This window comes from Antennarius striatus, chromosome 22, assembly GCF_040054535.1.
Source record: "Antennarius striatus isolate MH-2024 chromosome 22, ASM4005453v1, whole genome shotgun sequence".
NCBI classification, from domain to species: domain Eukaryota; kingdom Metazoa; phylum Chordata; class Actinopteri; order Lophiiformes; family Antennariidae; genus Antennarius; species Antennarius striatus.
The window spans coordinates 1,540,001-1,560,141 of NC_090797.1; the positions used below are offsets into that span (position 1 = coordinate 1,540,001).

The 20,141-nt window shown below is 46.0% G+C and overlaps 1 long non-coding RNA gene across 1 annotated transcript in view; it reads left to right on the top strand.

Annotated features, from left to right (window-relative positions):
- LOC137589501 (uncharacterized) overlaps positions 1-20,141 on the top strand; it is a 28,995-nt gene that overhangs the window by 569 nt on the left and 8,285 nt on the right. The window lies entirely within an intron of this gene.

Consider the following 20,141-nt stretch of genomic DNA (forward strand, 5'->3'; position numbering starts at 1 on the left):
GGAGAAATGTGGCTAAATGTCTCCAGAAAAAAATCGTTTCGGTCCAGTCGAGCTCGATTCGTGCGTAATTTTTAAAAAGAAATGTGTTTAAAAAAGGAAGCAGCCACAACAGACAACAATGGCGGGCGTTGTGGATGTTCTTAGCACCCCCCCCCCCCCCACACTACCACCACCTCCTTTAGATCAGCCGGTGCGCACCGCACCGCCCGGGCGTGAGAAACGAACGCTCCTCCGCTTCTTTCCTCTGTTTTTTACTCCGTTTATTTTCATCACGATTTTACTACAACAACAACAACAACAAAAAAGTCCCCCCCCCCCCAAACGCCATCATTATTCTAGCAACATCCGCGAGCTCTCATAGGCTAGAGGGGGGGGGGGAAGCCCATTGGACATTTAGGATGCGGATCTAAATATGTACTGACCTGTGTCGGACGCCGGACGGGTGGAGGATTTTTTTTTCTGCGGATGTGAAGAAAGAGTGACAGAGATGGAGGCGCGGTGGCATTTAGAGAGAGAATGGGGGGGTGGGGGGGTAAGAGAGAGGGTGAGAGTGTGAACCGTGACCGGAGGGGGGGGGAGGAGAAATAAACACACTCACACGGTGAAGCTGCTGCCGGTGCCGGTGCCGGTGGAGGTGGAGGTGGAGGTGGAGCTGCTGCCGCGGCGCGCCCTCGGTCCCGGACTCACATCATCACGTGACGCTCCGTGGGGAGGAACATGCGCGCGCACACGGGCTCGCACGCGCGCACGTGGACCAACCAAAGGCGGGCCTCCGTTTACCGTAAACACCGGAGTAGTGCGCACGCAGCGCTCTTCCGGATCCGAGGAGAAACCGACACCCAATAGGAGAAGAGTCGAGTAACATTTCTATCAGGGGGGGTGGGGGCTTCCTTGGTGCGTTTATTGTTGTTTTATCTTATATTTATATTAATATAATTTATATTTTTAAGCAGATAAAAATTAAAAAAAAACGCTTCTTAGTGACGCCCAGTTAGAAAATGAGTCAAACTAGTGAAGAACAGGAATTAAAACCCTTTTTTTTCGTTGTTAGATTTAATAAAAATCCGTTTTAATGCTTTTTTTTTTGTGATCAATGCTGGCGTCCTGCTTTAATGTCTGGTGATCATCACCCCCCCACCCCCCCAGAATTCAAGATCCCTCCGTGACACACAAAGTGCTGCGCCTCCTTTTGTGTAGGAAGAGGAGCTTTTTTTTTCTTTTTCTCTCCTCCTCTTCAGAAAAAAAAGGAGGGGATGAAGCTGTGGAGCTCGTGTCTGATCGATCCGCGCCAAAATTTGAACGATGCGTAAAGGAGGAGATCAGAAATGCGCGCGTATCGATACGATCGGAGGATGACTGACGGAGAGGCCTGGAGGAAGAGGAAGAGGAAGAGGAAGAAGAGAGGATGCTAGGATGTAAACTGATCACAAATCTGTTTGGGGTTTTTTTGGAGGGGGGGGATTCAATTAAGGCAATAAATGAAAGATAATTGTCTAAACTTAACTGAAGCCAAACGTGCCCCCCCCCTTTTTTTAAACCGATGAATAATTCAGCGTCTCCGCGCGAGGAAAGCTTTTCATTTACGGAATTAGTATTTCAACATCTAAATAGAATTATAAAATCACACAAGCAAATAGTAATGATTTATTAATCTGCTTTGAATAAACTGCTTATTTTGTGTGTGTATGTGTGTGTATGGGTGTGTGTGTGTGTGTGTGTGTGTGTGTGTGTGTGTGAGGGGGGGGGGTGTTATTAGCCGCGTAAAGGTGAAGTTAATGTGCTGCTGTTGGAGACGGAGGCGCTGATTAAAGAATCATTACGGACGGAATAAAAAAGATTAATTGTGGAAGAAAAAAAAAAAGAATCAATTTGTGTTCTGGATGCGGTGGAATCAACACAAATGTTGGTCTCAGACGCGTTCTTTAAATGTTATTCGACGCGACTCAATCGGCTCACCGAGCAGAGCGTGCGCACTGGCCTCCACCCCCCACCCCCACCCCTCTCCTTCCAGTTCCGCCACAACCGGCTGGTATTAATAGATGAGGGGGGTCATCTTTTATTATTATTACTATTCTCTCACGCCAACATTTTACATTTTTGCGCACATTTTCTTCTTTTTCCAGCTTCAGATTCTCAACGTTTTTCGGTGCGTAAAAAGGGAGCGAATCCTTTCCCCGCTCTCACCGCCTGTTTTATTAGACACTTCCACCTCCAAATGTGAAATAAAACGCTCGCAGCACACACATCTCTCCTGTTGTCCCTGCAGCCTACGCGATTCCTCGCTGTAAACGTGGAATAAGATGACCTTAATTTGAGACAAAACACCTCCAAAAAAAAAAAAAAAACGCGCACGGGGCCACGCATTATCTATTTCCTTATTTATTTCCTCCATGTGTTTTATTATTCTCCTCCTGTTCAACCTCCAAACGTTAAGCTTCTCCCTTTTTTTTTCTTTTTTTTTTTTATACGGCGCCTTCTCTCCCTGCGATTTTATTTTAAAATATTAGGCCGAGGTGGGGAGAATTATAAACGACTCCGCTCTTATCTGCTGCCTTCACGTATCCAGGATCACAGAAGCTGATTAAGAAAGAAGTCACAGCCAACGCTGGATTCATAATGATTTGGAATAATGAATCCTTATCTCCCCTCTGCAGATTATCAGCCTTTCAGCTCGCCATGTTTTGTTACATGGGATAATTTATTGCATCTAATACATCACAATGAATCTGATGGGGGAACGTGATGGCCACGTTAGGAGAGGGGCTGTTTTTTTTTATATATATATCCCGGGGCAATGAAATGCCTTTGCGATTTTTAATTGGTAAAATATAAGGGGGATCTGATAATAATAATAATAATAAAAAATAGAAGCACAGAGGTATAATCTTGCCTGCTAGTGTTCCAGCAGCACCCCGCGCTATAATTAGTGTGTCAATTTCAACCTGAAATTAACAGCATCGACCTGCCATCTCTGCTTACGCCGGTGGAGTCAGCGAGATTCTAATTTCGCATGATTTATTTTTTCACCAGGAAGAGATAATTAATCATAAACACTAAAAAAATTTTTTAAAAAAGGAACAAAAAAACAGTGCAGCAAAGTGGAGATAACAAAATATTTGCATCTAAAAAGATTCGATGGAGCTAATTCAACCCCCCCCCCATTCCAGCCCACCTGATCCAGTCCGCCGCTGCAGTTCTCAAGATTTTTAATTTTCCATGATTAATCTTTCGGGTGGTGATGTATCATTAATCACTGCGTAAGATAGGGGGAAGGGAGGGAGGATGTGCGCGCTCCGTGCGTAAATACGCACCAGTGTGGAGAAAGGTAATATCTGGATGATGGAAGTATTATTATTATTATTTATTATTAATATTATTATTATTATTATTATTATTGGACCCTGTCTTTGTTTAGAACTCGTTATTGGCGCTTCGCCCAGCGCGGCTGCGGGTTTTTTGGATGGCGCCATGTTTAAACTTGCGCACCGTGCCAGGATAAATTTGCATTTTATTTGCAGCTGTAATTAGCTGATCAGCATCTCTCTTTCTCTCTGCCCATCTTTCTTCTCATTGTGATTTTCGCCTCCCTCCACTGCCCCCCCCCCGTCACCCTCCCACCATCCCACCTCCCCCTGCAATCCCTCATTTTCCAATGTCCTGGCAGCGCCACCAGATGTTTATCGGGTTGATTCCCAGGGACACTGCCATGTCAAACAAACCGGGGATGGACACTTACAGGCGGCTGGGTATCCAGGCAAACCCCCCCCCCCCACCTTCCTCACTCCTTTCCTCTTCCACCACCCCTCCCCCCTTCTTTCTTTACTCCATCTTCCTCTTCCTCCTCCTTCCTGGCTGAGCGGAATAATCCTGGAGTCCAGTGAGGGATTCATATGAAAGCAACCAGATCACATTGGTTACTGCTTGAAGTGGGGGGTGGGGAGGGGGTCTCCAAAATGGTTTCACCCCCCTCCACCCCCACCACCACCCTTGGATGAAAAATCTCGCATCGGCGCAGAAGCAGGCCGAAAAGCTGCGGCCTAGATTCTATAGATAGAGATGTGGCGCTTAATGAGATGCGAGGCTGGGGACTTGAGGGACAAACATCCAGTTAGGAGTCCCCCCCCCCCCCCCAAGAGACCACCCCCTCCCCATCCACACAATGCAACCTGTCTGTTATCTGCAGGGGAATGCACTCCCTCCATCTAATGAGGAGTCGTTTATTAAACACTCCTTTAACCTCATAATTGAAAAATGGCCTCCGCCGGCCCCCACCCACTCCTGGGGAGGGGGGCGTGTACAGTATATCTGAGTAGAAATCACAACAATCACAACAAGTCGAGCTGGTTTGGTCATGATATACAAATATTTGTCCGCAGATAAGGAGGGAAGATGTCAGATAACCTCCGATTCATGCGCGTCAGGATCAGCAATTACAGAAGGTTTCCTCCTCCTCCTCCTCCTCCTCCTTCTACTTCCTCCTCTCCTTTCGCTGTTGGGAGACTCCGAGGAGGAAGAGATGGAGGGAACCCGAGTGGGAGGAGGGTTTCCAAAAAAGAAAAAAAGAGAAAAAAGAATGAATGAATGAGAGGAGAAGCTAAGATTTAACATTTTCTTCCCATCCTGGCGACGCGCTGGCGCGGCCGGGCTGAGCTGACCCGGCAGCCTTTGGAGGGGGTGTCGGCTATCGGCGTCTCCAGATCCCCTTTAAATGACTGTCAAAGAGGCAAATATCGAATTGCATGGGGTCCCAGCCCCCCCCTCAACCCTCCACTACTCTCCCGGTCCTGCCTCTGCCAGCCTGGCACTGGCGCCGCCGCGTTACCGGAATAATGGGATTACTTCTGCAGGAGCAGACAGACGCGTTCAGGGGAAATTTAGTTGGAATTAGTGAATTTTCAGATTAGAAAAATAAATTCCGAATTTTGATATTTTGATAAATCCTGGTATTATTTTTTATTTGAAGGCCTTTAATGGCGTAAAAAAAAAAACGTTTTAGGACGAAAAAAGGCAAGACGAGCACGAATTCAGATTTATTTCCGTGTTTTCTGATGACGTCACGAGTGGATTTAAATTCTGGTGATTTTTTTTTAAGAAAACCACATTTCTGATGTTCGCTTGGATCCATGTATGGAGCTGCAGGGGCGCTGCTAGACGTTCACAGGGAGGGGGTTAGATTATAGATCATAGCGATTTATAATAATATCACAGGAATTTAATCTGGATTATTCAAAAAGTACAAATTTAGCTTTTTTTTTTTTATCCCAACCCTTGATCAGGCCTGGAGGCTCCGTGTAATTCCACATACATTACATTATTTGCCTTTATTTAGACTCATTTATTATTTAATAAAAATCCCTAATTTTATTTTGTTATTGATTTTTAATTACAGTATTTTTCTTTATTTATTATTTTTTTTAAATTGCTGTGATAACTTTGGGATGTCTCAAGGAGATTTAATTATTTCCACATGTGAGGCGTTTTTTTCCTATGAAAATATTATTAAAATATTTATGCAATAAACATCATAATTTATCAAAATGAGAACATTTTACTTTAAAATTTATTTATGGAACAAAGGAGGCAAAGCTTTTATTCTGAAGGGTCGAACTTCGCCCTGTGACCCGGTGAGTTCATAAAACGAATCATTTTACTGAGATTTAACGGCGTGACTTTAACGAGATTCTGGTGCAACTGAATCCCGCACCTGCAGCCCCGCCGTGAAGTCACGTGGTCTTTGCTTCTCACGCATTCACGTCACCGTGCGGGAACGTTTTAAAAAATAAAACACACACACACACGAAAACTAGTTTCTGTTTCACGCATTAAAACACGACACTGATCCCAGATGAATGCTTATAAACCACGCGTTAATAAATTCAGGAGGTTTTCAGCTCGAAGCCCTCAGATGAAACAGAGATGAAAATAATCTGAAGGCCTGAGCGCCTCCGTTAATCTCCAGCAGGCTAATTAAATTAATCCAGCGGCTCCTGACTCTGGAATAAAACGACCAGAACCGGAACCGGTTTGTGTTCAGACCTACCTGCTTTAAAAAATTTTAAAAAAGAGAAAGAAACCCGGAAGTGCCCCCCCCCCGCTCCAAGCTTTTATTTTCTAAGGGACCCCTCCAAATTAAAAGCACCGTCCGCCGCGGCTGTGATTGACAGTCCGTCCGCGGGATCATGTTTAATCCCTGCCTCTCCGGAGCCCGTTCACAACTCATTTCTCCACCGCGAGATGGGGGACTCAGATGGTTGCCGGGGCAACGGCGATAGTGCTAAACCCATTTCCATTTTCTGCGAATGAGGTGCTGGTTTGAGGGTGGGTGGGGTTGGGATGGGGGGGGGGTGTTGGGGGGGGCACTTGCAACAGAGGTCGTCGCAAAGTCATTCTCAAATGAAAAAGACAGCGCGTCGGTTTCTTACTCTGAAGGAATCGGATTACTTGTTACAAGTAATCTGTACTCACCGGCTAATCTGAGGCCTCCATTTGAGCCAGTGTGTCTCAACCACCCGCCCCTAAAAAAAAAAGAGTCACAGAATGAACACGCATCAGATGAAAGAATTTAACAACACCTTTATTTATATTTTTTACATAATTTCCTGCTCTAATCTCTAATATAATCTAAAGGCGTCTATAATCTGTGGGTTTCTGTTTAGAAACGAGGATCAATTATTAATAATCAGATTAAATCTGCAAAGAAAAAGGTCAAAAAGTAGAAGTACTTCCTGTTTCCAAATGTTGCAGCGGGAGAAAAATAAATGTCCTGATGACATCACAGTCACATGACCAAACAAATCCAGAATTATTTAAACCCTGGAGGATTGAATTCAGAATATTTTCTCTTTAGATTGAATTTTCCTTCTTTTCCTCTTCGTGCAGCATTTAAAACAATCTAATCTGACAGATTAGCCGTTGTGATGTCATTTTGTGCAACAAAATTAACAAAAAACGTGCACAAACGTTGTATTTCACGTTTCAAATTTGCAGAATATAAAAAATATTTGCTTTTTTAAAAAATATTCTGGGATAATAAAGGATTTTAAAGCATTTAAAATAAAAAATATGGAATAATTTCAGCATCACAAAGCTGCTGACGTGATCATAAACGTGGAATATCGTGACAAAGTGAGAAATAAAAGTGTTTTAACGCGGGTGAACGCAGCTCGCTTTAGCCTTTCCCTTTCCCTCCACCAGTATTTCTGATCAAAGCCTCCATAAAGGCTCAAGGCCGGACGGTTTCCTTTATTCTGTCGACACACACACACACACACACACACACACACACACACACACACACACACACACACACACACACACACACACACACACACACACACACACACACACACACACAGAAATGCCTCCGTTTTCAATCAGGAAGCACCAACCTGCCATCTTTCTCTTTGGCATTTTAAATCTGCTCCACCTGCATCTGGGGTCCTGCAGGTTTCTCCCTGGGGGGGCCGCCAACATGCGAGCGCGGCCCCGGCGGGGGGGGTTAATGCACTACTTGTAGCTTTAATTAAGTAGCCTATAGCCTGGTGATCAGCCAGATCAAGGGCAGCCGTTCAAATCCGGAGCCCTTCGCCTCTCCGCCGGGCGTTGGCTCCGTCACCTGGCCTCATTAATTCCCAGCATCCTTTGCTGCACCTGTCAGAACGTGGCCCACCCCCTCACTCAGAGCTGGCATCGACCGGCTCCTAATTTCATTTTTGCAAAGACACCAACTTTGTTTCTCCGCGGAGAGCCAGGAGCGTCTGCAGGGTTTACCCCGCCTGCGTCGCCACGATAAAGAGAGGAAGTTGGGTGAAGGACACCGATCTGGGGGGGGGGGGCAACGATAATAAGACTAATAAGGTACCCCCCCCCCCAAAAAAACACGCCACGGCTGCTAGAATTAAACCACATCCAGCAGGGGTTTGGTTACTGAATATGCAAACATGTCTGACAACCAATGGCGTCACGGCAGCCGACGCTGTAGGCCCGACTTTGGGAGGAAGCTTTCAAACTGCCCCCCCCCCCCCCTCCCCAAACAGCTCCTGAAAAACCTGATGGTTAAAAGGGAGCGATAAAGGAGGGGGGAGAGCCACGGGCGGAGGAGATAGACGAGTCGCTCTCCGGCGAAATGGAGACTGTCGACACATCTGATGGGAGGTGGAGGTGATGGAGGAGGGTGACGTACACTCGGGGGTGGGGGTGTGTGTGTGGGGGGGGTGATGTGGCAGTTTGAACGAGTTTTTTGTGGGTAAATTAGGTGAAATCCAAATATTTATACGCATTTTATCCATCAAGAAACAAAGACACAGAGTTACTTTACGTAACTGTACCTGATGCATCTTGGGATACGCTTTGGTTGCCGGTCCAATCAGAGTATTCTCTTCTCCAACTGGAGAACTATGAAACACGTTCAGACACTGACCGAACCAAACGACGGTGATTCCCTGACACTTCCTCCGAACACCGGAGCCCAATCCTGGTTGGAGTCGGCCCGAGATGTTGAGATCCCGTTGGGTCTCATTAGACACCACCATCTCATCTGCTTCTGTTCCTCCACAAACATATCCATCGCAAACGTTTATCCGTGAAAACATGCCGTGTTATTGTTGGATCGCCCCCCACCTCAAAGTATTTCTTCCAACCCAAACAACAGGTGGAAGATGAAAAGTGTCGAGGAGATCCGTGTTGTTTTTAGCGACGAAGACTGGGTGAACTTTTACCTTTTGACCTCGAGCCACCCACCCCCTCCCGCCCCCCACCGCCATCTTCGGAGCGCTTTGCATCTCCGAACGTACACCAAACCCAAAGCAGCTTAACAGATCTGGCCCGCGTCTGCGGAGCTACTCATCCGTTTGAGACTTGAAGGACAAACCGTCCGACCATCATGTGGAAAACATTCCTTATCGCCCCCCAAACTGCTACCGTCTGTCCGCTTGGGTCGCGTTTATCGAAGGGCAATAACCCCAAAACAAAAGGAAACAGTTTCCCTTTAATTACTCTTATCCCAAATCTCCCTGTCGTCTATCCAGAGACGTCTACAGGGTCTACATAGTATGTTATAAAGCGTTATAAACTCCCTGACCCATGCACCTTCACAATAAAGCATCAAAAAGACTTTCCAGGTGGAGTATTTTTACTCGAGTACTCCGGTTATCTCCGGATGTATCCGACAACAGCGGCGAGGAAACATCCTCCGGCGAGGGAAGCTGCTGCTTTGTATTCTGGGATGTCAACCCATCCTCAGCAAAGTAGAGGGAGATGGATGCAAACGGAGGAAGAGGATGAATACCCCCATACCCTCCAATCCCCCAACCCCCAGGGCATCTGCCACTCATCTGCCACTCAGCTGATGCAGATCCAGTTTGATTTTTTAAAACTTGATTGTATTATCTGGGCCGTGATAAAAAAAAGAAAGAAAAGAAATAAATAACTTCAAGTCACTTTCAGCCCAGAGCGACAGAATGTCAGTCAGACGCCGCCGTCGCTAAAATATGCTAACAGGCTTTCTGTGCTTCTGGCGCCGCGACGCAGATACAGAGCAGATTATGCTTTATTAGCTGTTCACGGGGACTTAATTGTGAGATCAAAGTTAACGGCGTTGCATCAGAGCAGATTTGATTAGGCTGAGAAATATCGGTGCAACAACAGCAGGGCCAGTCGAGTTCACGGCTCGCGTCCCGATCGTGTTTCTGGAGAAATTGCAACAGGAAATTTGGACTGAAAGATGTATTTATTTAGAGTGGTTGTTTTGAAAACCTGTTGTTTTGCTCACTTTAAATTGCTGACTCGTTCTATTTTTGAGCCGATTCAGAATATTCCGCAAAGAAGAAGATCACTGCTTACTAGATCGAGTCTCCAGTGAAGGACGCTAGAACTTCATTTCACTGTGAAGTCAAGTGTTTTGGAGGCAGGAATTACCTCCAGAGTCAAAGTTCTGGAACAAAAGAGCATAAAATAATCGTGAATCAAACCTGTAAAACACAGAATTGGGATTTATTGCCTCTCCTCGTCAGTTGGACCTGAGACCGGCGTGGCAGATAGACTTCCTGTTGGCTGAAAGTCTCTCCTTGAATTACATCTCGGGTTGAGTTTCGCCTGGAAGAGGAGAGACTTCCGTCAATGGTTCACATCACACAACAGGAAAAGCTATTCATCAATGACATCACCAAGTATGGCGAATATGGGCGGAGCCTGTAATCAAGCATTCTGTGATTTCTTAATGGACGTCTTCAAAAAGTGAAGACAGAAAACTCTGTTTGTTGCGGAATGGTCGGACCGCCGGGCGATGTTGTTGCTAATAAACCGGAGTCCTGGCAGACCTCCGCTGTTGCCGTGGAGCCGACCCCACATGACCCCTGCTGTAGCCGGTCGGTCTCGCACGGCCGACTCATTTTTTATGCCTTATCTGAGCGACAGCGTCCTTTCTGCCCACCTCAGACATCACGCACGAATATATCAGTTTACCTCAAATCCATCCATAACTCCCCCATAAAGCCGGCGCGGCGCAGCCTGACGGCTGTGTGCTAAAGCAACAGCTCCTCATCAGAGAGGTCAGAGGTCAGGGTCAACACTGCTGCTCCTTCGGCAGGGGCAGAATCATAATTTGTACGTTTTATAGAAGACTTCAGGACATTTTGCTGTTTTAGTGATGTCGACGCGATGCCTGCTAACCCTAACCCTACCCTAACCCAAACCTCAATCCCTAAACCTATACCTAACGCGAGCCCCTAACCCTATCCTTACCCTAAAATCAATCCTAACCCTAACCTAACCCTAACCCCAACTCTAACTCTAAACCCAGCCCTACCCTTAATCCCAACCCTAAAACTAACCATAGCCCCTACCCTAACCCAATTGAGACTCTAACCCCCAGATTAATACACACATACTATACAAATGAAGCTTGACTGATACATATTTACATGTATATATACATACATACAATGCAAAAAAGAAGGTTGATTGAGACATACATACATACTATACATAAAAACTTTTTAAAATTTAAAAATTTAAAAATAAAAAAAAAATCATAAAAGTTATTATTTTTATTTAAAAATAAAAATAAAATGATAAAAACGAAAAATTAAGAAATTAAGAAAAAATGAAAAAACAAGTAAATAATAAAATGGTTGGTTGGATGGTCTAAAAAAATTTTTTTCCACCGGTCGACTGGTTGGTCGGGTGGTCTAAAAAAAATGTGTTTTTCGGTCAGTCGGTCGGTCGGTAGGGTGGCTAGCTGCCTGTCTCCCTCCCAGGTACCAGATGATTTACATGGGAGGGAACCAGGTACCAGTCTTTTTAGGGCCAACCACGTATTAGACGGGTCCTTCAATGAAACAAAATTAGCTTGAAAGCCCCTGCAGCCTGTGTGGTCACCCCCTTCCCCCCCAGACCCCGTCAACCACACGTGTGTATGGGGACCCCCACCCCCCCACCCCCTGGTATCGTCTACAGTGTACATTCGACTCAATGGCTCCAGTGTTCATACATGTGTGTGTCTGCATGGGTGTGTGTGACTGTGGCACTTAACCCTATGACCGGTTGTGGAATGAGCACCACACACACACACACACACACACACACACACACACACACACACACACACACACACACACACACACACACACACACACACACACACACACACACACACACACACACACACACACCACCTCCCTTCCTCTACTAAACTGTCGCGGTGTGTGTTACCACCCCAAGAGAGACAAACAAGCGCACACACACAAGCACCTCTGTGTGCTCCGGGACAGAGGAGGTGACGGCGTAAAGCTCCTGTTTAGACTCCTGCTCTTTGTTCCTCCCTGATGCCCCCCCCCCCCTACCTGCATATGAGGGAGGAAGTCTCTGCTGTGTCCACTTTAAAGTCAAACACTGTTTGATTCTCTCGGATTCCGTGACGACTGAGAGCTCATTTCATCTTTTTTTTCTGAACAACCGCACAATGACCCAACGCTGGTGTGTCATCCCGTCAGTCGTCGCGCCACCTTTCATTTAGCCTCATTGTCGCACATGTTGCACGTAGACAACGGAATCACCTGCCGCAACACCTGATGTGTCGACTGAAGCGAAGCAGAGGTGGGGCATCTGCCGACAGCCTGGGACCACTTTAAGGTGTTGTATGTAGCTTAGGTAGGGTTAGGTTTAGGGTTTGGTACTGTTAGGGTTAGTAACAGTTAGGGTTAGGGTTACATAGGGTTAAGGCTAGTATTAGGTAGAATGACAGGTAGGTTTTGGATTAGGGTTGGGGATAGGGGATAGGGTTAGGTTTGGAGGTAGGGTTAGGGTGGGAGGTAGAGTAGGGGTTAGAGGCAGGGTTAGGGTTGGGGTTAGGGGTAGGGTTAAGATTGGAGGAAGGTTAGAGGTAGGGTTAGGGTTGAAGGTAGGGTTGGGGTTTGGGTTGGAAATAGTGTTAGGGTTGGAGGTAGAGTTAGGGTCAAGTTGGTTTTAGATTAGGGCTAGGGTAGTTTGGGTCAGGGTAACACTTAGGCTTAATGGTTAGGGTTAGCATTAGGGTTTGTGTTCCCATCAGGGTTAGGGTTAAAAGTTAGTGTTAAGGTTCGGGGTTAGCGGTGAGCGTTAGGATCAGGATTAAAGGTTAGGGTTAAAGGTTAGGGTTTGGGGTCAAACTTTAATCAGGTCAGAACTTTGAATTCCAGCCTGATGTAAAATACTGAAACTTCAATAATGACGATAATTTTCTTTGATGAAAGCTAGTCGGTATTATCCACTTTTTTTAAAATGAAAACTAACATGACATTTAACTTCAGGCTGGGACTAAAGAAAAACAACCCCCACCCCAAGGCATCCAGGAATGGACCAGCATTTTAACAAACTTTTCAAGTTTGTAACCACCTCGCGTCTCACCACCTCAGTTGTGTTTCGAGAGGTTGAAATCCAACCGCAATATCATTTGAAATGTCACAACAAGCAAAACAAACTATTCATGATTTGGCATTTGGGAGCAGATTATGTAAATAAATACACCCGTGTTAAATAGTGATGCTGCGCCGCTACCGACCGACTGCTACAGCCGGATGCGGTTTCACGCCGCTCCACTGGAAGCGTGTTGCTGCAGTTGGCTGGGCTGCAGAGCATCTGTGTTTGTGTCTTTGTGTCTGGGGTAAACCCCTGCTGCTGCCGAGCTTTTGTCTCCTCCTGATCGGCGCTAATGCTGCAGCACTAATTGTTTAACACAGAAACACGTCTTTTCTCCCTTTAATGTTTTTGTTTTTATTGTCGTCGATGCATTTATTACAAAACCTTTGTGGATTTCCAACACACGCCTTACCCTCCCTTCCTCTCTCTCTCTCTGAAATGCCCTCCCTGAGAAAAAAAAAAGGGGTGGTGGTGGTGGTGGATGAGGCGGTGGGGGAGAAAATGTGAACATCAGCAGAAAAATGGATGTCTGGCAAGTTGCATCATTCCCAGAAACAAACAGTGTGAAACCGTGTTAGCCAGCCTATTAGCATATATACATAAAGACCATGTGTGCGTGCCCGTCTCCAAAATAAAAGGAAAACACAAAAAGAGGCAAACGTTACTCTCCGCTAGCCGTGACGGAGGTTTCTCAAAGAGATAGCGCTCTGGGTAAACATGTGATCGCCGCCGATCCAATCAGCTCAAACAAAGAGGATAAGCAACGGAGCTGGGTGAATTTAGAGTGTGTGTGTGTGTGTGTGTGTGTGTGTGTGTGTGTGTGTGTGTGCACGGTAATGTAGGTGTGTAACTGTGCTATAATGTGTTTTCTTAGTAAAAGTGAGGGGGGGGATAGAGAAGCCAGGCTGTTATCATTTGCATCATAATGGTAAACTGATATGAATAGCGCTACGTCGATGCTAAGCTCTTAAGGTGCGTGGAAATCGCTTACCTTCAAGAAATGCGTCGCCCCATCCAGCGTTTACGTGCACGTATTGTTTCGCAGTTTCATCATCTTTCCTCACGACGGACACACAAAAAAAAAAGTCTCGCCGAGGTATCGTAGGAGTGATTTAGCGAAAAACGCCTCCCGGAATAGGTAAAAAAAAAAAAAAGGCGGGAATTTAGATGGATCAACTTTTCATTCTGAGCTTGTTTTTTTGTTTTTTTGTTTTTTAAACTTTGAGTTTATAATGAAGAATCAAACTTCGCAGAAAGTTTTGTTCCTTCGAACACCAGCCTGCTTTATAATCTGCATGTTTATGATGGCGAATCTGAACGCCAACCTTTGTGACATCACTAAAAAAAACCACCAGACACTCAAACAGGTTATAAATTAAGAGGTGATGAAAAATAAAAGATTTTATGATTTAGTTATGATTTGATGATTATTTTTTGAAGGCAAAGCAAATTCAGACAACTAATATTAATTATTTCCAACTTTTTTATGTAAATAAAGGTAATAATCCAGATATGGGTAAACTACGGCCCGCGGGCCACATGCGGCCCATTAGGCTTTGTAATCCGGCCCACCAAACTCATTTCAACATTCTCATTTTTTTAATGAATTAAATGCATTTGTAAAAATTTTTTTACAGATTTTACATAGGCCTGCTGTGCTGCTGTTAAAGGACAAACTTTTATCTAACGCATTTAATTATAATTTATTGACTTTATAATTTAAAAGTCAATTTTAACCTGATTTTAAAACACTTTTGATGCATTTTTTAAAAAGTTGCAGCAGTGAAGTTGAGCATTGAGTGGATTCATTAGAGGACACATCCAAAGACACCGAGAGGAACCCCCCTCCCATCCCTCCCCCCTACGGGACCACGCCCGCCTCCTCCCTCCATCACCTCCCCAGGAGGCGACAGAGGCCCTGCGCCTCCCCGATAAGGCTTTCTCGGTGGGACAAAGGAGGCGGCGGAAAGGGGGGGGGGTGTAGAATGGGTGGTGGTAACGATGGAGGAGGTTGAGTATGTGTGGTGGGTGGTGGTGGGGGGGCTTCAGGGTCACCTTAATGGCACGCTCTCGATAGCGCTATCAGCTTATGCTAATCACCAGCTAAGTGTTTCAGGGAGCGGGAGGCGTTGGTGGGGGGGTGGGATGGGGGTGGGGGTGGGGCGTTATCCTAAAACACGCACCTCTCACTTAACCCCTCGTCGTATCGCGATGAGCCCGGCTCATTCAAACCTTTATTTAAAGAGCGACAACAGAAACGAGATGGAGAGAGAAAGACGGGTGGAGTGTATGGGGGTGTGAGGTGGGGGGGTCCAAATTGATTAATCTCGTCACAAATTGATGTTAAGCACCATCGCGGGTACAGAACCTCTCTCTTTTAGGCCAACTTGGCTTTTTTTTGAGGGTATTGTTCTGCCAATAATGGAGCGGCTTTGGATGGGGTGAACACAGAGGGGGGGGGTGTAATGTAATGTAAGGCGCCATTGTCAGCCGGGCTTACTGTAACATCACAGGTGAAAGATAAAGAAACGTGGGGGCCGGGTTCACCTCCACCTACATTTGAAGATGATAAACGCGTCTGGGGGAACAGAAGGTTTAGATAAAAGTCCTCGTCGGGGGAGAATGAGACACTTCAGGCGTTCGGCGTGAAGACGAGAGCGAGGCATCGAGCTTTTAAAAAAGATGTTCAGTCAACTAGATTTATTTAACTTCATTAAAACATTCAGTTACGACTAAAACTTTACGCAAAAAGAGAAACAAACTCTTCCAACTTCGACGGATCTCTTGTTTTGGAGCAGTTGTTCATCTCAGTCTGGAGCCTGACGGTGGCGATGACAGACAGAGAGCATGATGGGAAACTGCCACGCCTTAAATTAATTGGATTGGATAAACTGGAAGAATAAATCTATTTGATAAATAAATTGGACCTTAGATGGGGGGGGGTTTGGCGCGCTTCAAGACCATCGTCGTCCACCTGAACTACTTCGCAGGTTTGCTTCTATTTCTAGTGGTTGTCATGGCGATAGCTCCAGACAGCTGGTGAAGTTCCTACACAAGAAAATAAATAATCTTTAATCGCTTCACGTCCACTTTGCTGTTATTTTATGCAAATTAACGCCTGCTGGTGGATTTTCAAGTTAAATCTTAATCCCCGTCTCCCGTCCAGAGTCCGCTTTTAATTTGAAACATCCACAGGAAGTACCGCCGGAAACCAGGAAGAGACTCTTTTTTTGTGAGTAAACTGAAAGCAAAGTTCTAAAAGTCATTCAGGACATTTAGGAGAACAGGATTCTGGGAAGCGAGGCGTCCTCTCCATCTCCTGACAGCCGTCATCCTGGGGGTGGGGGTGGGGGGGTGAACTCTGGAAATGAAGTTCAGCGCCGCCGTATCTCCTCCTCCCTCCCCGTCCATCTGTGTTTCCTCCTCCTTTTTTTCGCTCGGCTCTCTCCTCCCGTTTGGATAGAGGAGCTTTGGGGGGAACCTTGTGTGTGTGGGGGGGGTGACAGGAGGTGAGGTCCGCAGATAGAGGACCCCATTGTGGTCCGACGGGAAACGCATTGTGGCTGGATTTGTCCAGTTTTATGTAAAAGCAATACTCCTTTCACCTGAACTAATACAAGCTGTGGCGTAAGCCCCTTACTGCCATGTGCTGCATTTTTCCCCTAATCTCTCTGGATTCAGCAGCGTCCCCCCCACATACCTCAGGGCACTCACTGATAAAGCCTTAACTCTATACCGACCCCCCCCCCCATCTCGCCCCGGCCTCATTCGAGGTGTCTCACCCGTCTGCTTCCTCCTCCTCTTTTCTCTTTCCCAGGACACCGATGAAGCAGCCTAGCAAAAAATTAAAGTGATCAAGAGATTTGTAGGGGGTGGGGGTGTGGAGGAGAGGTAGGGGGGGGTGGGACAAGGAGAAAATCACTTTTGTGAATTCCATCTCGGAGAGGAGATGAGAAATGTTGAGGGGAAATAAGTTGGAGAGAGGGAGTGAAAGAAGCGGTGGGATTTCTGAAGTCAGAGTAAATCAACTTCAGTGTCGTCTGCTATTATTATTGAGGGGTGGGGGGTTGGGGGGGCACACAGAAACATGTTCAGCCACACCGTGTGATTGATTCTGGGGTCAAATATATACATATTGTACACACAAACACGCTTTAAAACCTGATTTTTACATTTATAGATGAATAAAAGATAAACGTGAAACGAGTTCAGGATTAATCCGGAGTTTCTAAATCCGGAGTTGGTGTATTTCCCATCAACAAGCTAAGATTGGTTCGCCAGAGCTGAAGGAGGTGGAAGAGAGGAGGTGAGGAGGGGGTTACTACGGCGACAGGATGAACAGGGAGTGAGGTGAAGATGTCAAGAGTGAGGATGGGTTTTGAACTTTACGAATTATTACAAAAAATATTGATTAGCATCAACGATCGATTGTTTCCCATTTGTTTTGACGTGGTTGTAATGCAACTCTACCGCCAGCAGGTGGCAATAAAATCACCGGCAGGCAATTTTCAATCAGTACCAACAGTAGAATAAGAACGCACTTTGGTTACATCTTTAAAAAAGAAATATCTTGAGTTTTAAGTTGAAGAAAAAGTCAGGATTTATCAAACCCGATCCTGAGTTTATTCCCTCTCACGTTTCTGACTCCAGTTTTTCGTATTGATTCCTGCAGATGTGTCTCCATCAGGCGTGTTTTCTCTTTCCTGTTCGCAGGTATCAGCCGTGACGCGTCAGAATAATTTTAATTTCTAGCAGAAGCTAACGCAGGTCTTCCTCCGAAGCTAGCAGAAACACGCGGCGCTGACAGACTCTTTATTCGAATTAAGATCCTGTCAGGAGAGATTAACCCACACAGGGATCACCTCGCCAAAAAGTGCAGATATTATAGAAGTGGGTGGTGCTGTAACGCGGCGTTCCGTCCTCTCCAGGATGACTTTGAGTGTTTTTTTCTATCTACTCTGGATCTACCAGCCTTGATCTAGAAGCGTCTGGTCGGTGAAAGCTGGGATTGCAGAGTTAAACGCTGAACAACTGAGTTTCCTCTCAGGATGTTTCCCCCGCCCTCACCTCGTCCTTGCTTTGGTGTCTTCCTCCTCATCCCGCTCTGTTTGCTTTCCTTTCCTTTATTTATTTATTTTTTATCTCGTCCTTGCCGTCGTCCTCCCTCCTCATCCTCCATCCTTCAAGCGACTTCTTTGAAGCTCGTTCTCGGTTTTCTTTCTTCGCCGCTTCAGGTGGAACAGGAAGAGGAAGGAGAGACGCGCCGGACGCCGTCGGAGGTATTTAAGAGGAGAAACGGAAAGCCTCACACCTCAGAGGCTTTGATGTCTGATCGATTCCTTTATTCCTCGCAATTATGATCAATGCTAAGGAGGGCATCTAGATCAGCACCAGTTTAAATGGGGGAGGGGGCGTGCCTAACAAACAAACAAACACAGAGGTCAAAGCTTGACCTCGGCTTTTATGTCGGAAATGAAAAGCTTCCTGTTCCGCTTATCTGTTGCCCCGCCTCCTTTTAAGGTTGAACAGAAATCTAATTTAGTTTGTCAAAAGTACTAATATAAACCAACCAATGAGCAAACAGACACATGTGACGTCATCCATCGTGGCGCAAAGTCTCTCATTCCGACACATATCGATCCACCGTCGTGCCAATTTGATGGCGCGAAGTGTGTGCGTCATGGGTGGGGAAGCCGTGACGGTGGGTGGGCGGTGTGTGTGTGTGTGTGTGTGTGTGTGTGTGTGTGTCCACATATCACCGCTCCCCATCAGAAAATTTCTATCAGCAGATAAAACAAGGAGGAACAACACCTCGGACAAGATCCGCCCGGGCTAATCTCCAACACTCATCGTTCCCTCGCTAATATCTCCCCGCCGGGTCCCCCCCACACACACACACAACTAACAAAACCCACAAACACACACCGAATCCCCACCTTTTTCCCACCAAGACCCCTCCCTGAACGCGCACACACACACACACACGTCACCCGACTCCTCTTCCACGCTCATTACGCGCGCCGTGCGTCCTGGCCATGTGCGGCTGTGTGATACTGAGAGAGGGGGGCAATTCAGCTCCTCATAAAGCGCCTATAATCTCCTCCCCACGACAGGTCCACCTACCCCACACACACACTCACACACACACACACCTGCATGTCCTCTCCGCCGTCGCTACACACATCCACGCCGCTCCGACTTAAAGCCGCACCCGGAATGACACGCACCATTATAAATAGTCTAATCTATATGGTAATAGTGTTGTATTCTACACGCAGAGAATGGGGATGAGATAACATTGTGACTCCGGGGTTTGTACTGCCTTCTATGGTAATTGTTATCAAAGGTTATTTGGGATGACATCGGCGGCTCCTTGTGATTGGCCGGGCCCTGTTATTTACGATATGAATTATGATAACCATGATGTCTTTCTGCTCCTCTTCCTCGCCGCGCCGGGCCGCCAAGATACAATAAATTGCTATCGTTAATCACTTGGCTTTGTTCTGCCATGATTACCCCCCCCCCCCCCATCCGCAGCAGTAAGAGTTTTATTTAAGGGGAGAATATGGATTTGTCATCCTTCTGGCGGCAAAATGAAACTGACAATATTTTATGTCCTGACATTTAATTTGTAGGGAAAAAAATTTAATAAAATAAAGCGGACGCGCGTCGTATTTGCATTTTATGACACCCTCCCTCTTCTTCTTCTTTACCCCCCCCCCGATCCATTTCTCCTCCTTCTCCTCCTCGATGTCTTCCTCTGCTTTCACATGATACCGAGTGGAGGTGACATTTGTGTAGAGGAAGAAGAAAAGGAAGAGGAAAAGGAAGAGGAAAAGGAAAAGGAATGTTTCTGAGCGAGTTTTTACGCGTTTCATTTTTGCGCGCTTTTGTTCCGCTGGAGGCGCGTCACCTGGAATAGTTAGAACAGGGTTTTTACGCAGCGTTGCGTCCCCTTCAATCAACCCTCCTCTTCGATATGTGATCGATCAGCAGTCACTGATATCAGAGGGGATGAGTTTCTGCAGCGGAGGAAGGATTCTAACAGGTTTCTCCTCCTGCTGCATATTCATGAGCAGGACTTCTGCTAATTAGCATCTCATTTTCATACTTCTGATCAGGATTACCGTGAAGTGAGATAAAGAAACTCTCTAGAAATGTGGAGAAGACTCTTTAGATATTTTAACTAAATGATTCATTTATATCTGGAAGGTTGAAGTCTGTATTTGTGCTCATAAAGGAGTGTA